The following is a 20898-nucleotide window of genomic DNA, read 5'->3' on the forward strand; positions in this document are numbered from 1 at the left end:
CATACTTCAGACATATTGTCAGGATGGACCAGTCGCTGGAGAAGGATATCATGTTTGGTAAGGTGGAGGGTCAGAGAAAAAGAGGAAGATCCCCAACGAGATGGTTTGGCCAAGTGGCAACATCAATGGACTCAAACGTGACAACAGTAGTGAGGTTGCCCAGGATCGGGCAGTATTTCGTTCTGCTGTGCATAAGGTCACTATGGGTCAGTACCGACTCGATGGCACCTAACAAGAACAAGAACATGAACAACAACAGTATAGTGAAGGAGTCTTGGTATGGCACTGTAGGATAAGCACCAGGCCGTAAAGTCAGTTTGAACCGCGAGGTCGGCAGTTCAAACTCACCACCACTCCTCAGAAACTTTATACAGGATGCTATGAGTTGGGCCTCACTCAGTACCACTTAACAACAATAGTATTGTTATATACCTGAAGAAGATTTCACACAAAATATCCCCATTAACAATAGCATCCAAGAAGGCCAATTTTGTTCTACGATCTACAAACTTTATTTCTTGTCAAGTAATATATTTTCAGTTATTTGTTTGAGTCTGTGTTCTATTAATAATGTATACATCTTGCCAGATAACCTATCACATTGGTTTCCAAACTTTCCCTACACTGTTTTTGTTTGTTTATTTGTTTCTGTCTTTAAGTCAGATATACCTAGAAATAATGAGGCAATCAGTAAAGTTGTAATGGCCTTCAATAATTTTGTTTTACTAAGTAGTCGACCATATTCCAGTGAAGTCTAATTTATCCAACATTTTTTTATTGCAGAATTATTTATAATAGGAGAATGCGGCATTATAGACACAAATCTTGACCAATAATCTATTTCCAGCTTATAATCAGTTATCTTTCTACAATAGGAAATATTATTTAAAATAAATATTTAATATAGAGTTTCTACATTCTCAGGCAGGCTTAAAAATGAGGTAATAGAATTTAACTGATTAAACCTTTTGTCATTCTGGAAATGGTTTTTGAAAAATTATGATGAATGGTTTTTTTTCTTAGAGTCTCATCATATTTTCTTTGAATGCCTTTGAATACCTCTTTTTTCTATGCTGAAAAATTAAGTAAAACATTCTTTTTCTTTGTTGGATAGTTTGACATCACATTGTTGTTGGCTGTTGTTATGTGCCGTGGAGTTGGTTTCGACTCATAGTGACCCTGCATAGTGTTTCTGAGGCTGTAACTCTTTACGGGAGCAGAAAGCCTCATCTTTCTCCCGTGGAACAGCTGGTAGTTTTGAACTGTTGACCCTGAGGTTAGTAGACCAATTCATAACCACTACGCTACCAGAGCTCCTTTATCACATTAGTTGCTCCTAAATCAAAAGCTCACTAATCATCTTATTTCTTGTAAATTATTGTTTACAAGTGCTTTTTATTCTAAAGTCTTATGGACGTCAAGTTCACAGGTAGAAATCTGAAGTGAATACTTTGGATGATAGGACAAGCCATGGAAGGTTAGAAGGCTAGGATGCCCTAAAGATAAGACAAGAATGTTGGAAAGGAGATATGGTCAGGGAATCTCAAAGGTCCAGACATATATTAGTAGAGGGAATACTTGCTAAACGGATATATTAAGATTGTGGTCAGCATGAATACACGTGAGTTATCAAAGCTCATAAAAGTAAAAAACAGGGCCAATAATGTTTCACGTTGGAAGAAAATTTGTCTGTTTTGTTCCAAGGCCCAATAGATGAATTGCTAAACTTACAGTTTCTGAAATCATAACATTTATTGTGAAAGAGATCAAAGAACAGATGTGCAAAGGATTTGGGAAGGGGGATGGGTGGGAGATTTGGGGAGAAGAGCAATGGGGAGAATTGTACAGAAATGAATCCTTATTCTGAAGTCCAACATTTGGTGGCCCCTCCTCACCCCTCTTGCCCCAACTATCTCTATGAACCCTGTCTTAGTGATGATTTGGTGGCAAAAAGCAGAGCCCATTCAAACAAGAGGTTTCATTATAAAAATATAGGGGAACATCTCATAAAGTAGCTATAGAATTACTCCTGGGCCTGTCAGTCACTGAAAAAGGAGTTCTTAGATCATGTAAATGGTTATGCACTCACTTACTAACTGAAAGCTCATATCTATGCAGAGGTGCCTCCAAATAAAAGTCTGGTGATCTGCTTCCTCAAGGTCACAACCGTGAAAACCCTATAGCATGCAGTCCTCCTCTGACATATGGGGTCATCATGCTCAGACAGAACTGACTCAATGGCAACTGGTATTTGTATTTTTCTGAGGGGTCTGCTTGTGCATAGCTGTTCCAACTCTGACTCCACAGTACATTTCAATTTAGAAGTCACCACCATCGTCTCTAGGCTGCAGGCTCTGTGTCTCTTACTTCAAGACCATGAGACAGAGCACTCATGCTAGTGAGCTCTCGGGCTCTCAGGTACCGTCCTATCACTTGGCAGAGCTGAGCAGGTAGTTAGTCAAAGTTTCTGGTACCTCCCATGCTCTTCCCCCAACACATTCTTGCATCTAGGCTCAGCCCCTCAATATCCACAAACATGAGGCTGATTTTCAAGCCTCTTTGCCTTCTCCTCAAAGTGTTGCCATGCTCTGGAATATCCTTCCTCCAGTCTTTGCCAAATGAGTCTCATACTTTCAGACCTAGTTTAAACGTCATCTCCAAAATATATATGTCTTTCCTGAGATCTCAATTCAGAATGAACTATTTCTTCCTTTGGGGACCCACAACCTATATTGACAATGAATACCCCTGTTTTGGGGTGTCTGTGTCTGTTTTTTTCTCAGTCTTCCCTTCTGCAATGAGGAGCATGTCATGTCCCTCTTTATATCTTACAAACCTTTCACTGTACCAGTAGGAGGTGCTCAGACTGTTTCCTGAATAGAGTAGTGGTTACGAATCAGTCTATGAACCGCAAGGTCAGCAGTTTGAAACTACCAGCTGCTCCGTGGGAGAAAGATGAGGTTTTCTGCTCCCGTAAAGATTTACATCCTTGGAAACCCTATACAAGGTCGCTATGGGTCGGAACCGACTTGATGGCACTTAACAACAACAACATAATTCTCTGAGTCCTGGTGTGGCGCTGTGGGCTAATGCGTCAGACTGCAAAGTCGTTTGAACTGCAAGATCAGTGGTTCAAGCTCACTAGCTGCTCCTTGGAAACCCTATACAGGGTCGCTATGGGTCAGAATCGAATCAATGGCACTTAACAACAACAACAACATACTCTCTGCGTGGAGCTGTAGGATATGCACTGGAATGCGAATCACAAGGTTGGCAGTTCAAACCCACTAGCTGTTCCTCAGAAATCTTATACAGGGTCACTATGGGTTGGAATGGACTTTATGGCACTTAACAACAATAGTCCCAGTGTGGCGATATAGGATAAATACTGGACTGCTAACCACAAGGTCCATGGTTCAAATCCACCAGTTACTCCTGAGAAACCCTATACAGGGTTGCTATTCCTTGATGGAACTTAACAAAAACAATAACACAGTTCACTTAAAGGAGCCCTGGTGGTTCTATAGGATAAGCGGTGCACTGTGGACCACAAGATTGTCAGTTCAAATCCACCAATGGCTCCATAGAAAACAGATAAGGCAGTCTGTTCACATAAAGATTTACTGCCTTGGAAACATTATACAGGGCTGCTATGAGTTTGGTTTGGAGTTTTGGGTATAGTTCAATGAGCAAACATCCTGGTGTCAAAGTGGTTAAAGCACTGAGCTTTTAACCATATGGTCAATGGTTCGAGCCCACCATCTGCTCCAAGAATAAAAGATGTTGCAGTTGACTTCCATAAAAATATACGGCCCTGGAAACCTTATGGGGTCTTCCCTGCCCTGAAAGGTCTCTATGCGTTGTAATGGACTTGGCAGTAGTGGGTTTGGTGATTGCTCATTTGATAATGGAAGTCTGGAGTCTAGATCTACTCTCTCTAGCATCATCATATAATGACTGAACACAGTTACCATTCTCTCTGAAATCCAATCTGCTCCTGAGATGATTTCTAAATTCAGGTGGGATGTGTTAAAGGTTATATGTTGGCCCTTGTGGACTTGTCTTCATTTTCTTCAGCTTCAGCCTGAACTTGCATATGAGCAGTTGATGGTCTGCTCACAGTCTGCCCCTGGCCTGGTTTTGGCTGATGATATGGAACTTTTCCACCATCCCGTCCCTCAGATGGCAGTGTAAACCATGGGAATTTACATCTTCAGTATCTGTAGTCTGGTGTTTTGCTTTGCATTGACTGATAAAAGTGCCAAGTCCACTAAGACGAACTAGTCTCTGGTCACATTGCCTTAGCTGTTTGTATTAAGGGCAGTTATTCTTGGACCTTCTTCTCTCACAGCCCACATTCAACCCCTCTGAATATCCTACTTCAAAATACCTGGGAAAGCTGAGCCTTCCTTATCACATCCTCGGCTACCAGGGACATCTCTTGTCAGAATGACTGTGGTGGGCTCCTCACCTACCTGGTTTCCTTCTCAACGCAGAGTAGCGACATTGGTCAGATCTGGCCTTTCCTCTACTCGCAACCTCACTTCACTAAAATAAGATAGAAAGTCCTTGCATGGTCACCACAAAATACCAAACTAACTCTGTTGTCTCTGATTCTGACTCATTGTGACCCCATATGTACTGTCGACGTTTCTTGGAGCCCTAGTGGTTAATGGCTTGACTGCTAACTGAATGTCGGTAGTTCAAACCCACTAATCACTCCATGTGAGAAACCACCTGACATTTAGCTCCCATAAGGATTCCAACACCCAAACCCATTGCTATGGAGTGTATTCTGACTCAAGATGACCCTCCCTATAGGACAGGGTAGAATTGCCTTAGAGGGCTTCCAAGACTGTACATCTTTGTGAAAACAGACCCATCTTTCTCTCACAGAGCTGCTGGTGAGTTTGAACTGCTGACCTTTTGGTTAGCGGCTGAACACTTGACCAGTGTGCCACTAGGGACCTTTATCCAATAAGGATGATAGCCTAAGAAACTTTATGGTGCAGTTCTACTTTGTCTTATAAAGTTTCCATAAGTCAGAATTGACTCAAGAACATACACCAATAACAATAACAATCTTTTACAGAAGCTGATGGGTGCCACTCAGTTGATTTGAACTGTCAACGTTCAGATTAAGAACAAACTATTTACACCACTTAGGGACTGTGGCACTGTAGGATCAGCACTGGACTTCGAAACCCACCACTTGCTCCTCTGAAACCCTATACGGCAGGGGTGTATAGGGTCTGGCCCTGTCAAGGCAACCACAGATCCAACCATCACATTAGGGCTGAGTTAATTAAATGTTTGGCCTAATAGAGAAGGCTAATTTTTAAGTTGATCATTTTGTATGACCCACAAATGATGCTATAAATTCTGGCAGAAAAATGTTCCCCACTACAGCTATACAGGGTGGCTATGGTCAGAACTAACACGATGGCACTTAACAATAAAGGGAAACTGGTGGCGCGATAGTTAAGTGCTCTGCTGTGAACTGAAAGGTTGGTAGGTGGTTTGAACCCACCAGCTTCTTCACTGGGGAAAGCTGTGGCAGTCTGTTGTGAGGATTTACAACCTTGAGAATCTTATGGGACTAGTTTTACTCTGTCATATGGGGTCACTGTGAGTCAGGATCAATTTGGTGGTGGTGGTATTTTTGGATGAGGGGCCTTCGTGATCACTTATCTCCTCCACCTTGGCCTGGCTTCTACTTTCAGCCGTACTCTCCCCCAGCCACACCACCCTCTGTACACCTTGAACACGAGGCAACTCCTCCTCTCTGGATCCACTTGGCTCAGTCGTTCACCCTTTGCAGGCTTTGCCTCAATGCTGTCATCTCATCTTATCTTCTCAACGAAGTCTGCTCACTCTGATTATCCTACTTAGTCCTCATCTCTCCACCAACGTCCAATGCCTTTGATGTTGCTCATTCTTCCCCTTGCTGGGGCTCAGTGTGTCCAGCTGGTTCCCATTCATAGCAATCCTGTATAGGGTATCCGAGCAGCATCTACTATCTGCTTACATACTAAGAAGCCAAAACTTCACTGCCGTCGATTCGATTCTGATTCACAGTGACCCTAGATAGGATCTCTGAAACGGTACAGTTTTATAGGAGCCAACAACCTTATCTTTCTCACTCAGAGAGGCTGGGGTGGTTGAAGCCAATGCATAAGTCACGGTGCCGTCAGACCTCCTTGCTAACCTACTAGACGATTTATTTATTGTGATGAATTTATGCATTAGTTGGAGTCCTGGTACAGTACTCTAGGATAAGCACTGGACTGCTAACCCCAAGATTGGTAGTTCAAACCTACCAGTGGCTCTTTAGAAACTAAACAGGGTGGTTATGAGTTGGAACCAACTCCATGGCACTTAACAACAACAATAGCCATGTAGATACTTATTATTTGCATAATTAACTGTCTCACCATCCTAAGCCCCACCAGAATAGAGTTCTTTCAGGATGGGGAGTGGATTTTTGTCCATTGCTCACAAGTGCACTCCACGTCCTAGCACAGTGACTGGCACACAGACATTCATATTTGCAGAATGAATTGATTGCCCTTTATTTATTATTTATGAACATTTTATTGCGGTTTAGGTAAAAGTTTCCGAAGCAAATTCATTTCTCACTCAACAACGTACACCTCGATTGCTTCATGACATTGATTGTAATCTCTTCAGCACTCATCTGCCTTCTCCCCTGGGTTCTGCTTCCATTCGCCTAACTTTCCTGCCTCTTCCTACCTTGTGAATTTGACGTTTGGGTAAATGCCTGCTTCCTTTTCGGTCTCATGAAGTTGAATGTTCTGAGGAGCACGTGTCTCATGAGTGCCCTTGTTCACTTCCTAGGTCTGTCTATTATTTGGCTGGGAGGTGGTCTCTGGATATGGGGATGGGTGTAAAAGGGCCATTGTCTCAGGGGTTCTACCAGTAAGTCTTGCCATTTTTGTGACTTTGAATTCTGTTCTACATTTTTCTCTTTGTTGTGGTCCCGTGTAGAACTGTTGGGAGTGCTAGTTGAGCATCTATCTTTTCTGGTCTCAGGGTTAATGGAAGCTGCTGTATTGTGGTTTGCCAGTGCTTTGGACTGTTTTCTTGAGTCTGGTGTTCTTTGCACTGGACTGCAAGGTCAGTTTGAACTGCCACAATGGTGGTTCAAACCCACAAGCTGCTCCCCAGAAACCCTATACAGGGTCACTATGGGTCAGAACCAACTTGACGGCACTTAGCAACAACAACAATTGTGGTAAATACATAAGGATACATTCGCCATTTCAACAATCTTCACATGCACAATTCAGTAACAGTAAATATGGTCTTCATATTGTTTAACTGTCATCCTTAACCATTCCCCCAAATTTCCATCACTCTCGACAGAAGCTCTGTGCCGCCTAATATGGGGTCATCCATCCCTGTCTCCCCACCACTTGTCCCTTGTAACCACTAATAAACTTTCATTTTTGTATACTTGCCTTAGTCTAGAGAATTTCTACAAATAAGATCATACAATGTTTGTTTTTTGGTGTCTTATTTCACTCAAAATCTCTGGTTTTGACAGTTCATTATGTTCTATCAGTGCTGTCTATGAGAAAGAAAAGTAAGCAAAATTTTAGGCTGATGCCATGTCAAAGCCTAATATGTGATTAAGATTTATGTCAACTTTTTCTGAGACCACTTTTTCATGCATTACGTATTTGTTCTGGGTGTTTTACGAAATGGCAACTCACGCAGTTCCAGTTCTCAATCCCTTACTTAGGACAAAGTATATAATAGTTTTGGGTTGTGGTTTCAATTAGCATAGCAAATCTAGCGCATACTTTCTTCCTGGCATCCAGATTAAAGAAGCTGTTTTCACTTTCTACTCCAGTTTTTATTTCTGCCTTCTCTTTTTCTCATTAAAAGCATCTGGTGCTGCAGGTTAATGCACTGGACCGCAAGATCGGCTTGAACCACAAGGTTGGCAGTTCAAGTTCACCAGCTGCTCCTCAGAAACCCTAGACAGGGGTCACTATGAGTAGGAACTGATTCGACAACACTGAACAACAAAAACAATGGTATCCACAATATATTAAGTAAAAAGAGAAAGTTGCCGAACAGAATCTACATTATTATTTCATTTTTGTAGATTAAAAACAATGTAGGTATATATGAAAAATTCTGTAATCAGATATATCAAATATGAAATGGAGAGAGATGTTCATTTATTTTTATATGGTTTGAACTTTAAAAAAATATATCATTTGAACTCTTTTTTACAAGCAGATAGTACTTTGGTAATCTCTAAATAAAGAGGCAAATGAAAAAAAAATTAAAAGTTTTCTTTGGAAGAGTGAGTTTTCCAAGATAGACGGAACAAAAGCTGCTAGATCCTGAATACAGCAAGAACTTCTGATTACACTTGTTGTTAAGTGCTGCTGAGGTGATTCTGACTCATAGCAATCCTGTATAAGGTTTCTGAGACTGTAAATCTTTGTGGGATCAGAAAGTCTCATCTTTCTTCTATGGAGTAGCTGGTGGGCTCAAACCACTGATCTAGTGGTTCAAAGTCCAGTGCTTATCCTACAGAGTCACTGTGCTCCCCAAGGAGAAACTTGGTACTTTTCTGCTTCCTGCCCTGGATAGAATTATTGATGTAAATACAGACCTTGACCTTTATAAAATGTATATGAGAAGACTGGAAGGAAATAGAAATATGATTCCAATAGTGATTGTCATCTTGCAGAGAGATTGTGGGTGATTTCTGTTGGGTAGTTTGCTTTTTAAAAATTCTTTACTGTCTTATAAACACAAACCCAGGTAGAGGTTATTGACTGAGGACAAATATTTTGCCATTCCAACATTTTCACATGGGTGCGTTAATTATTACCTGTGTGTTCCTTATGCTCAACCATCACCATTATGCACTCCTAAGTTTTTCATCACAGAAACTCAGTGCTCCCTAAGGACTGATTCTCTCTATAGAATTCTTATGCAGATGACCAAACATTGAGAATCACAGTGTTTAAGAGGGTGTTGATGGTTGTTGTTGTTAAGTGCCATTGAGTCAGTTTCAACCCATTGTGACCCTGTATGGGGTTTCTGAGGAGCTGCTGGTGAGCTTGAACCACTGACCTTGAGAATCACACTGATTTTGTAGTCCAGCGCATTTAACCACAGAGTCATACCTGCCTGCAAACTCCAAGTAGCAGCTGTAGTTTGGTGAGCAGAAAATTCTAGCTTTGACATAGACTGCTCTGTATACCACAATGTCTCTTCCTTGCCCACCATAGATACAGTTGTAAACCACTGGTCAGTCCCCACTGAGCACCTTCTTTTTGGTGTTCCATTGTGTAGTATTCTCTTTGGCCCGTTATATCATGCTTCTTAGCACTTGTGTATGTCTGCCTGTCTTATTTTTCCAGCTGGTGATGGGTCCTGCCTTACAGTTCTTTAATGAACCCTGGTACAGGACTTTATAACCTCAGAGCATTGTACTACATTCAAAGAATGCTCTCAATAAGTATTTAATGGCAAGAAACAAAGGCAGGCCTAAGAGACTTGTGTAGTATTTTGATATCCACCTGTGAACCCAACTTTGAAACTAAATTTCTTACCTAAAACCAGATAATTTGGCAGAATTTCCTCTTCAAAGCTACCACAATGAGCTACTAGACCACCAAATCTGGGAACATAGCAGTAAATGTGGTACTGGGACGTGTAAAGAAGACTTGGAATCTGGAATGGGAGCAGCTAAGTTCACAGACTGGCTCTGCCTGTACTGACAGTAAACAAACCTTGGGGCAACTTGCTTGTTTGCTGAGGGACTCATTCACTTATTCATGCATTCAGCCATCTTTCACTGAGAACCTGCAACACTAGGCTACACTCTTTATACGAACTTGCACTGAACCCATACAGCACTTCTCTAGAATAAATAATAATCTCCCCGATTTATAAGTTTTAAAGATGAAGAAAAATCATGTCTCTGTGCCCTCTTAAGAGTCCCTGGTAGCACTGTGGACTAAGCATTGGGCTGCTCACCCCAAGGTCAGTGGTTCAAAACCACCAGTGGCTCCATGGGAGAAAGATGAGGCTGTCTGCTTCTTTAAAGATCAACAGTAGCAGGTGTTAAGGAGTAGTTCCAGCTTGCCCTGTATAGGGTTGCTATGAATTGGAATCGACTCGATGACAGTGAGTTTGGTTTGGTTTCTGTGCCCTCCTTGGAAATCCCTTGGTGGTATAAACAGTTAATGCACCCAGCTATTAACTAAAAGGTTGAGAGTTTGAGTCCACCCAGAGACACCTCAGAAGGGCCTAGTCATCCACTAATGAAAAATCAGCCATTGAAAACCCTGAGTAGCACAGGTCTGCTCTGCCACACATAGATATGACAACAATTGGTACTGGTGCCTCCTTGGCAATCCCATCCTTCAGCTACTAGGCCATGGACACCTTGGAAATGCCCATTCAGATACCAGTGACATCAAACCTGGTCCCTGTCTGGTGTTTTCATCTGAACCTGATACTCTACGTTGATTTCCAATGGATTTTTCCCATTTCTGCATCAGGCTAGCTAACAACAACAACAACACATCTCTCTGTGTGTACTGGAAGGCAGGAAGGATGCAAAGAATCTCTGCAGTTGTCAGAAGAAATCCTTCAATGTTCCCCAACTGGATGTAAGTTTTGAGGCTTCTGGTGTCTCCTTTCAACTCTCTTCTTCACCACTGGTATGGTTAGAAGACCAAAGCTGAAAAAGGCAGGGTTAAACTACTGCCTGGCTAAACAAAATAAAGCCACAGTGTTTAAACTCTCACTTTTCAAGGTATAAGCATTCGTCCTTATGTTTTTAAAAAAACAAACCATGTGGGAAGTGTAGTTACACGGGGCTTGGGTTCACCACTCCACTTTCACCCACCCACAGACCAAAACCTGCCAACAACAACAACAATTCTACAGCTGGAATGCATTTTGGATTTCTAATCTGAATATTTACCCATGATGATAAGTTTCCCTTGCACAGTGTTCTCAGACCCATAAACCTACATTTAAAATCAAGACCCCCAAATTCTTTAAATAAAAACTATTTCATGACTCACACTCTTCATCTAATTCAAGTTTAGTGGCTTTAACAAAACCAACCACTGACTACAATCTGAATTCATGAGGGAAGCCCTCAACTCCTGTTGACTCACCAAATGTCTTATTTTTATGAATACTAAGACGTAGTCTTTTGTGTGTGGGTTTTCACAGAAGAAAGCTCTGATAACGTAACCTTTTCGGTTTGATTTTGGAAGTAATCAAGCGACCTTTCTGCTGCAGTCAGGAGCAGCAGATTTGCCCTCTGGATTAAGTTTGACAAACACACACACACAACCAAATCTGTTGCCATTGAACTGATCCTGACCATAGCAACTCCATATGTGACAGAGTACAACTGCTACCTTAGGGGTTTTTTTTGGCTGTCATCTTTCTGAAGCAGTTTGCCACTTTTTTTCCAAAGTGCCACTGGGTGAGTTCCAATTGCCAACCTTTATGTTGGCTGACTTTCCCACAGTCACCCAAGTCGAAAGCAGAAAAGGAGATAGATGAGACAGCAGGGGAATCCGCCCATCAGTTTGAGGATCCAGGAAATTATTTGCTGAAAGAGCCTGCTGCGTAGTAGGACTCTAGGGATTATGAAAAGCACGTTTATTGAACTGAATTTGATATTTGCCTCAGGCTTGTCCTGTTGCTATGAAATAAGAGGCTCTCTTTCTGCATCAGGCAGTGGAGGAATTAAAACTGTACATTTGCTCAGGGCTTTTCCTCAACTATCTATGCCTGGACAAACACAAAAGTGCCTTTCTTGGATTCCTGCCTGTTTGGAGTGGAGAAGCATCCTCCTACATTGGCAAGACATCAAATGGAGCCTACAGGAGAATGAGCAAAAAGAATGGCCTCTTATCCGTGGCTAGAGAAAAATCATTCACAGGATCTGAGGCCCGCTGCGCACCATTGAGAAAACACCTAATCAGTACGAGTCAGAGGCCCTTCCCTCCCCTTCCTGCAGTGTGACCTCCACAGTCCAAATGTCAGCCACACTTCAGAACCAAACCAAAGCCTTAACTAAGAGCCAAGGAGAAGGCCGACAAGGGGGTCCTCATTACTGTTTAATATGTGTATTAAGGTCGGGAGAACGGCAGAATTGAAGCAAATTAGAAAACTTGCCTGTTGAATTATATTCCTTTGAGGAGTACCACCAGGACGGATTACTGGATAAGCACAAGTAAGCCTCTTCTTACCTTGCTTACTGGGTACTCGGTCCCTGACAGGGATTGTAAATGAGAACTAAGGCCTTGATTCTCTATGAAGGTGTTGTGGGGTTGGGAGAGAGACAGATGCCAGCCATACCTAGAAGCCGAATCTTTGATGTGGTGAAAAACGTGCCACTGTTCACTACAGATTAGCAAGTAAGCACAAATAAGCCTGTGCTTACCTTGTTTACTAGGTAATCCACCCTCCACCACATGCACCCCAGGTATCATTGAGCTGACTCTGACTCATGGCGACCCCATGTGTGTCAGAGTAGAGCTGTGACCCAGAGGAGTTTCACTGGCTGAGCTTGCAGAAGTAGGTCACCCTCTGAGGTGCATCTGGTGGATTTGAACTTCCAGCCTTTGGATGATTAGCTGAGTGTGCTAACCTTTACATCACCCAGGGTCTATCCCTTGAGGACTGTTGTTGTTGAGTGCCATCAAGTTGGCTGACTCATAGCCACCCTGTATAGGGTTTCCAAGGAGTAACTGGTGAATTTGAACGACCCGCTTTGCAGTTCAAGCTGACCTTGCAGTCCAGTGCATTATTCCACAGAGCCAAGAAGCTGCTAAACATAACAAGGTATTCTTTATTTATTTATATTCTAAATAAATGAGCACTGGTGCCACTGTAGGTGGCACTGGAATGCCAGCCACAAGGCCAGTAGTTCAATCCCACCAGCTGCCCTAAGTGAAAAGATGAGACTTTCTGCTCCTATAAAGATTTCCAGCTTCAGAAACCCTATACAGGGTCACTATGAGTCTGAATGGACTCAGTGGAACCTAAGAACAATAGCGTTTATATTCTAGTGTGGTAAAAAATATATATAACAAAATCTTTGCTATTTCAGTCATTTTTACACATGTAATGTGGTGATGTTAACTACATTCACAGGAACTGTGGTGGCTCCATACAATAAACACTGGACTGTGAACTCCAAATTCCTAGGTTTGAGCCTTCCAGCCACTCCACTAGAGAAAGATGAAGCTTTCTGCTCCTGGTAAGTTAAAAAAAAAAAAAAAAAAGCCTTGGAGATCCTATACAGGGTCCCTATGACTCGGAACCAACTCTGTGGCACTTTAATAACAACAATTACATTTACGTGCTGTGCAACCATCACCATTACCTACTTCCATCAACTGTCATCACCTTTAATGGAAGCTCAGTTATTGCTTAAAGGGAATGAGTGCACATTTAATGTATCAATGTATTTATTTTGTGGTTGTTAAGAATATACACAGCAAAGCATATATCAATTTAACATGTTACTGCTCATTTTTGACCCCTGCTAGTTTCAAAGGGGATTCCTGTTGTGACACTGTAGGATAAGCACTGGACTGTGAACCACAAGGTTAGTGGTTCAAATCTACCAGCCACTCCTTGGAAGCTATATGCAGAATCAACTATGAGTCAGAATCGACTCCACAGCATGTAACAACAACAGTTCCAAAGACCCAAATGCATAGAATTGTTAAAGAATTCTGATTCTATTACAGTCTACCTTTTAGAGGTTCCCATTAGTTCATGGGAGCATGGTGACTCTGTAGAATAAGCACTGGACTGTGGACCAGAAGTTTGGTAGTTCAAGCCTACCAGCTGATCCTTGGGAGAAAGATGAGCGTTTCTGCTCCCACAAAGATGGATAGCCTTGGAAACCCTACATAGGGTCACTAGGAGTCAGTGACAATTTCACAGCACTTAGCAACAGCAACTAGCGCATGAGCACATTTGGATGTTCAATGAAATGAGGGGCTACCAGTCTTCCAGTCTCCTGAGCAAGGCAGGAAAGGTAGTGCAAGTTGCTGGAAGCAGACAGCAGGGCGTGGGGCCTTGGAGAGCCTAGCTCTTGCCTGATGCACTCAAATACCATTAAAAACAAGACTTCAAACTGGTTCATTCTGGTTTGAACCCCAGCTGAGAATTTATATTTCCACTCTAAATATAGCAAATCAGAATCTACATTTTATTTATTTATTTTTAACTTTTATTGTGACTCACGTGAAAGTTTACTGATTTTCCATTCAATAATTGATACACATTTTGATTCATGACGTTGATTGCAACCCCCACAGTGTAACAGCACTCTTGCTATTTTCTCCCTGTGTTTGCTTTTTCCATTCATCTTTCTTTCCTATCCCTTCCTTCCTTCTGAGCTGCTGTTGTTGTTAAGTGTCGTTGAGTTCGTTCTGACTCACAATATAGGGTTTCCAAGGAGCAACTGGTGAATTTGAACCACCGACCTTGTGGTTCAAACCAGCCTTGCAGGCCAGTGCATTATCCCACAGTGCCATCCCAGGACGTCGAGCTTTATTCCTGGGCAAATGCTGCTCCTTTGCTCTTCTATGGTTGATTGTTCTAAGGAGTCGTTCATCTTAGAGGCCTGTCTATTTGGCTGAAAGTTAAGCCACTGGGGTGGATTTAGTTCAAGGCCTAAAGGGTATCTAAGGACCATGGTCTTGTGGGTTCTACCAGTCTTTATCAGACCAGTAAGCCTGGTCTTGTTTATGATTTTGAGTTTTGTTCCACAAATATTCTGCCTTTCTCTCCAGACCTTCTATTGTGATCCCTTTCAGAGCCGCCAGCAGTGGTAGCAGAGCATGATCTAGTTCTTCTGGTCTCAGGGTCATGTAGGTTGGAGTTCACTTTGAACAAAGAATATATACTGTTAACAAGATCTTATGTATACACAAGAACCAGAAGATGTCTTAGGCTAAGTTGTCTAGAGAAATAAAACCAGTGAAGTTTATATATGTATGTATGCAGAGAGGTTTATCTCAAGAAAATGGCTCACACAGTTGTAGAAACTGGCAAGTTCCAAGTCCATTGGTCAAATGTCAGGCTAAGGATGTCTCCTGACTTACGTAGTTACAGAGACTGATGAACCTAAGATCAGCAAGTCAGACAGCAGGCTTCTGACTGCAGAAGCAAACGAATTCAAGGTTAGCAGTCTGTAGAGGACTCCTAGGATCAGTAGACAATATGGCAGACTGCCAGCTCAAGTCGAAAGAACTCAGATGATGAGCCAGATTTAGGATCTAGACCTAGCAAAAGGCAAGTAAGGTTTGCCAGAGCATCTGCTTGTATTGGAAGCAGGCCACATCCCCAAAGAAACTTCCTGTCAATTGATTGGCTGTTCATAGCAGATCTCGTCACAGAAGTGATTACATTATATTGGATCTCATTATTGGGATGACTACATCTTAACAGCCAAGCCACCGAGAATCCTGGCCTACCCAAGTTGACACGTAGCCATAACTATCATACCAGGAGATCCTGTTGGACTGTAAATTGTGATTCAGTATGCCTAGGGTGGACAGGCACAATCTCAGCAGGGCATCAAACCAGAATGAACCCTGATCAAAAACAGTAGCAGCAACAACCTTGTTCTGCCTAACTGTTATGTATGTGGCCCCAACATTCAGGACGTTTGTGTCTTATTTGCCTCTGAGGGTGGTGCCACTGCAGGTAGAAAGAGCCAACTCAGTTATGGAAGATTCCTGAATATTTAATCTCCTAAAACCTCATTAGCCCCATGTTCTGGCATACCCCAATCACGTAGCCAGAGGCACTGCTTACTTCCACTCAGCAAAGTAGAACCATAACCAATATCACAACGAAGCGGCCTGGCATTTAGGATGTGCCAGGCCCTGGGCTACATGGAGGATTCATTAAGCTTCCAGCATCTATATTAACCCAGCCTTACAAAGGAGGAGACCAAGGTTCCAGAGGTCACAGGACTCCAACTTCACTGATTCCAGACCCCATGCTCTGAACCATGGGTGTGAGGATGACTTTCCCACTGACCCCATTACATAGAACATTGACACCATCCTTAGTTGGACCCATTGGGCATTTCTGGTGTGCAGACAGCACTGAGGTGACAGGTCCAGATGTCTAGGGTTGGCCCAGAGCTCCACTACCTGACAGGAAAACCTGATTTGCTGCAGCACTACTGAGCCAATGGATAGTAGCTAGGTGTCTGGGTGGCACAAATGATTTGTAAGGAGCTCTGGTAGTGTAGTGGTTACAAATTGGGCTGCGAACCTTAAGGCCAGCAGTTCGAAACTACCAGCTGTTCCACGGGAGAAAGATGAGGCTTTCTGCTCCTGTAAAGATTTACAGCCTCGGAAACGCTATACAGGGTCACTATGGATCGGAATCGACTTGACGGCACTTAACAGCAACAACTACTAACCTAAAGGTGGGGCTTCACACCCACTAAAGGTGGTGCTGTACAAGAAGAGCCTATTGGTTTGCTTCCATAAAGATTATAGCCAAGAAAGCGGGTAACACATGAGGTCACCATGAGTAGGAATCTATCCAACAGCAATGGGTTTGGGTTTTTTTTTTTTTTTCCTTCTTTGGATGGTGACTCCCTGAAAACAGGGCCTAAAAGCCTAGGTAACAGTTCCTGACAAGTGGTGGTGGTGGTGGTAGTGTGCCGTGGAGTCAAGTTGTTGTTGTGAAGTGCCATTGAGTCGATTCTGACCCATAGCAACCCTGTATAGGGTTTCCAAGGAGCAGCTGGTGAGTTTGAACCACCAACCTTGCAGTTCAAATGGCTTTGCAGTCTGACGCATTAGCCCACAACACCATACCAGGATTCTGTGGAGTGGAGTCAAGTAGTAACTGCTAAATAGATATTTGTTAAATGACAGAGTTGCTTTTCCATCACTGAGACACTGTTTTTGTTAAGCGCCATTGAGTCAGTTCTGAGTCATAGTTACCTGTATAGGGTTTCTGAGGAGCAGTTGGTCAGTTTGAACCACCAACATTTCAGTTAGCAGTCCAGTGCTTATTCTACAGTGCCACCAACTACCCCCCCCCCCCCCCCGTTCTATCCCTGGAAATAGAAATCATTGGTTGTTCCTTTGAGGAAGTCATATGATGCTTTCTAGAATCTTCACTGCTTGAAGATGGATGCATCAGGGCCATGTTGACAGAGAAAGGAAGCAGTTCCCCAGCTAGACTACAAAAGCCACAACCTAGTCCAACTGTTGATTTCATCTAAGCAGGAAGCTGGGTCAAGAGCTGGAGCAAGATGAGACTGTTCCTGAGAATCTGGGCTTGCTTCTCTTTCCTCTCTAAAGTCAGGAAAGAAGTGACTACCAGCTCTTTCTTACTAGAGGAACGACCAAACTGGTTAACTACTACTTAATCTCAAAACGAAGACTCATTGAGCACCAACATGTTGGGAAGCGGTGTGTCCTTATGTCCACTCTGTCTTCTCAGATATGCAGAGATCTGGGTAAACAAGAATTAAGGGAGCCTCTCGCTATAGACTTTAAATAATATTTGCTTCCTTTAGCAGGCCAAGGATCTTTGGATGTTAACCAAAAGATCTTTGGTTCAAACCCACCAGCCGCTCCACTGGAAAAAGATGTGATAATCTTCTTCTGTAAAGATTCACAGCCTTAGAAACCTGATGGGGACAGTTCTACTCTTTCCTACAGAGTCTGATGAGTTGGAATCAACTTATCAGCAGTGTGTTGGGTTGGGTTGGATTTAGTTAGCAGGCAAAGCTCTTTGTATCCATTAGTATTTTAACACAAGGGCACACACATTTCACAAAAGAATTCAATTTCAAGTTAAGAAAACACTTAGAAACTGAAATGCTAGGAAAGGAAATAGTTTCAGGAAACAAGAAATGAATGCAAAGAAGCATTCAGAGAGACTTTTGTGGTGAATCATACAATATAAATGCAAACTACTTCCCATGGGGGTTAGCTAAACTGTACCTTAGAAACGGTAAAGCAAAGACAGTTTCCCCAAGGCTTGATAAGACACTTCACTAGCCACTAGGAGACTAATATCTGGTGGAGGACTGGGCACAGCCCCAGTTCCTCAAGAGAGATTCTGGGTCAGTGTGAAGAGAGTGGACTTGCTCACCACAGGCTGCAATAGATCACAGGAGCAGAAGTTTCTGTCAGACCAGTGTTCCTGCTTTGCTTGCTGCATTGTGGTCTGAGTAATGGGACGTGCTCTATATGAGCGGGTGGAGCTGAGCATCTGATTCCTCTTCTTGTCACAATTTGCACAGGGTTGAGGTCTTCCTGAGCTCTGGTCTTCCCACATGCTGACTCATCATGAAATATTTGCTCTGGTTGGCCACACCAATTATTCATCTGGTCTGGAGTTACACGGGGCAGGGTACTATGAGAGTAAGGCAAAAAGGATTGCTACAAAAGCATTGTTGTTGTTAAATGCTGTTGAGTTGGTTCTGACTCATAGCGACCCTGTAGAGGAGTAGGACTGGTGAGTTTGAACCACCAACCTTGCCGTTAGCAGTCCAGCACTTATCCTATAGTACCACACCAGGATAGAAACTGTTATTAAATAAAAATATCAAAACATGGCGTTATTGTTCTCCACATTTCCTCTATCTAGGTCTATACAATTCTGAGGGCAGTGCTTCCCTCTCTGTAACCCTTCCCTGAAGAATTCTGTGCTCTTTGATTTATAGCACATCAAAACAACAGGTTTGCCATCCTCGAGAGGTTCACGTAGTCTTCCTTTTCAATGATCTTTGAGTTTGGGGAACAAAAAGAAGTCTGAAGGGACAAGATTAGGGCTGTAGGGTGCATGGGGTAAGGGTTTCCAAGGAAATTCTTGAAGGACAGCCCTTGATACCCTTAAAGAATGAGCAGGTATAGTGTTGTTATGGGGGGAAATTTTTTCTTCTGCCCAACTTTCCCGGCCCTTTTCTCATTGGTGCAGCTTTCATTGTCTTTTAACTTTCGTTCTGTGTCCCTTGAGGAAATCTATCAAGATGACCCCTTTGAGCCCTGTTGCAGACTGTGTAAGCCTGGTCAGAGGTTTGAGGCCCTATAGGCCCGAGTGTTACAGGTCGCAGGCTCTGAGGAACAGATCTAGCCACCTGGCAGTTAATAACAAATTGTTTTTCATCTTAGTGTCCAGTTATGTTTTACTAAATGCAGACATGAAGCCCTTGATATCCATAGATAAATGTAATATTTTCCTAAAAGCCAAGACTGTAAAATTCCAAACAGGCAAAGTTCTTCCCTCAGAGAATTCATTCAAAGTAAATTGGGTGGCTCCCCAGTCTCTGTTCTAAGGACAAAAGGAATGCCCTCTCTAAAGTGTTTCCAGGTGCAGCCCATTCACCCAGGCGCCTCTTTTCCTGAAGAACCTGGGCTGGGCAGCTGACACAATGGGAATCCTCCCAATCCTCCCTCCATTTGAGGCTAGGTGCTAAAAGATATGTTAATTAAGCTTGAGAAACCAAGTTGCGGTCGTGAGATTCGAACCTGCAAAGTATGATGTAAAGTTGCCTGAATCTCTGGAAAAATAAGATTGACAGCTGTACCTTGTCTTAGTCCCTCCTAACTTTGTGTATGGTTCCTCCCTTAAATAGAAGGAGGCACAGAACGAATCCAGGTGCTTTTTGCTGGCATTGCAGGCAGTGCGGGCACTGCGTGCATTACGACTGGCAAGGCGTGCGTTACAGCATGCAGGGGACTCAGTCCAGCCTTGCAACCATACAGCCTGCTTAGCCAAGATGTTTACTATGCAGGACATTACAGCCTTTCTGGCTGAGATGTTTGCAATGCAGGATCTGCCTGATGCCATTCCAGCATTCACCCTGGTTTTGGGGTACCTCTTTGTCTCTGTGTCTCTTTTGCTATCCCTATCACCGCCAGGTATCCCCACCTCGTGAACCGAACCCCTATGTCGAGGCCAGTCCCCGGCAGAGCCCCACCCGTGAAAAAAAACCAGTCAGTGTAATCTGAGTTGACCTTTCTGCCTTGAATTTAAGTGACTCAGTAGATACCCTCAGAAGCCACTGTTTTGACTGGGCCACTTGTTTTGAAGGCACCTAAGGAGACTAAGACAAGTGGATTACTGAGAGAACTTGTCTGCACCCATCCACTGCTCTCAGAGATACACTTAAGCATGTTTTGTTTGGAATAAACCTTTGTGTAGATGAACTGGATCCCCAAGACCAATGTTTTCTGGCTTACCCTCATACATTGGGAAGAGAAACGACTCCCCTGACGTCAGTCAGCGCCATCAGCAGCATTGCCTTCTGTGATATAGAAGGTTGCACAGAGTTGGTGCCAACCCCACAGCAACCGACAACAGCAACACATCTCTCTCCTGGATTATTCTAATAATTTACCCTCACCCCCTAAGGAAGGAGCCCTAGTAGTGAGTGGACTATGAGCTGGGCTGTTAACCGCAAGGTCAGTAGTTTGAATCTATCAGTCACTCCATTGGAGAAAGATGACACTTTCTACTTTCATAAAGATTTACAGCCTTGGAAACTCTACACAGGGTCGTTATGAGTTGGAACTAACTCCACAGCACACCACCCACCACTACCACACCCCCTAAAGAGCTCTGGTAGTATGGTGGGTTATGAGGTGGGCTGCTAACCGTAAAGTTAGTAGTTCAAATGTATCAACTGGAGAAAAATGAGGTTTTCTGCTCCTGTAATATTTATAACCTCAGAAAACCTACACAGGGTTGCTATGAGTGAGAACCAACTAGTCAGCACACCCTTACCCCTACGGTCTATTCTTACGTCTAAGTCAGATGATGCCACTCTTGTGCTTTTGACTAGGCCAGACCTCCCCACACCACTCAGAGTGG

The sequence above is a fragment of the Chrysochloris asiatica genome, unplaced genomic scaffold (assembly GCF_000296735.1).
Source record: "Chrysochloris asiatica unplaced genomic scaffold, ChrAsi1.0 scaffold00006, whole genome shotgun sequence".
In the NCBI taxonomy this organism is placed as follows: domain Eukaryota; kingdom Metazoa; phylum Chordata; class Mammalia; order Afrosoricida; family Chrysochloridae; genus Chrysochloris; species Chrysochloris asiatica.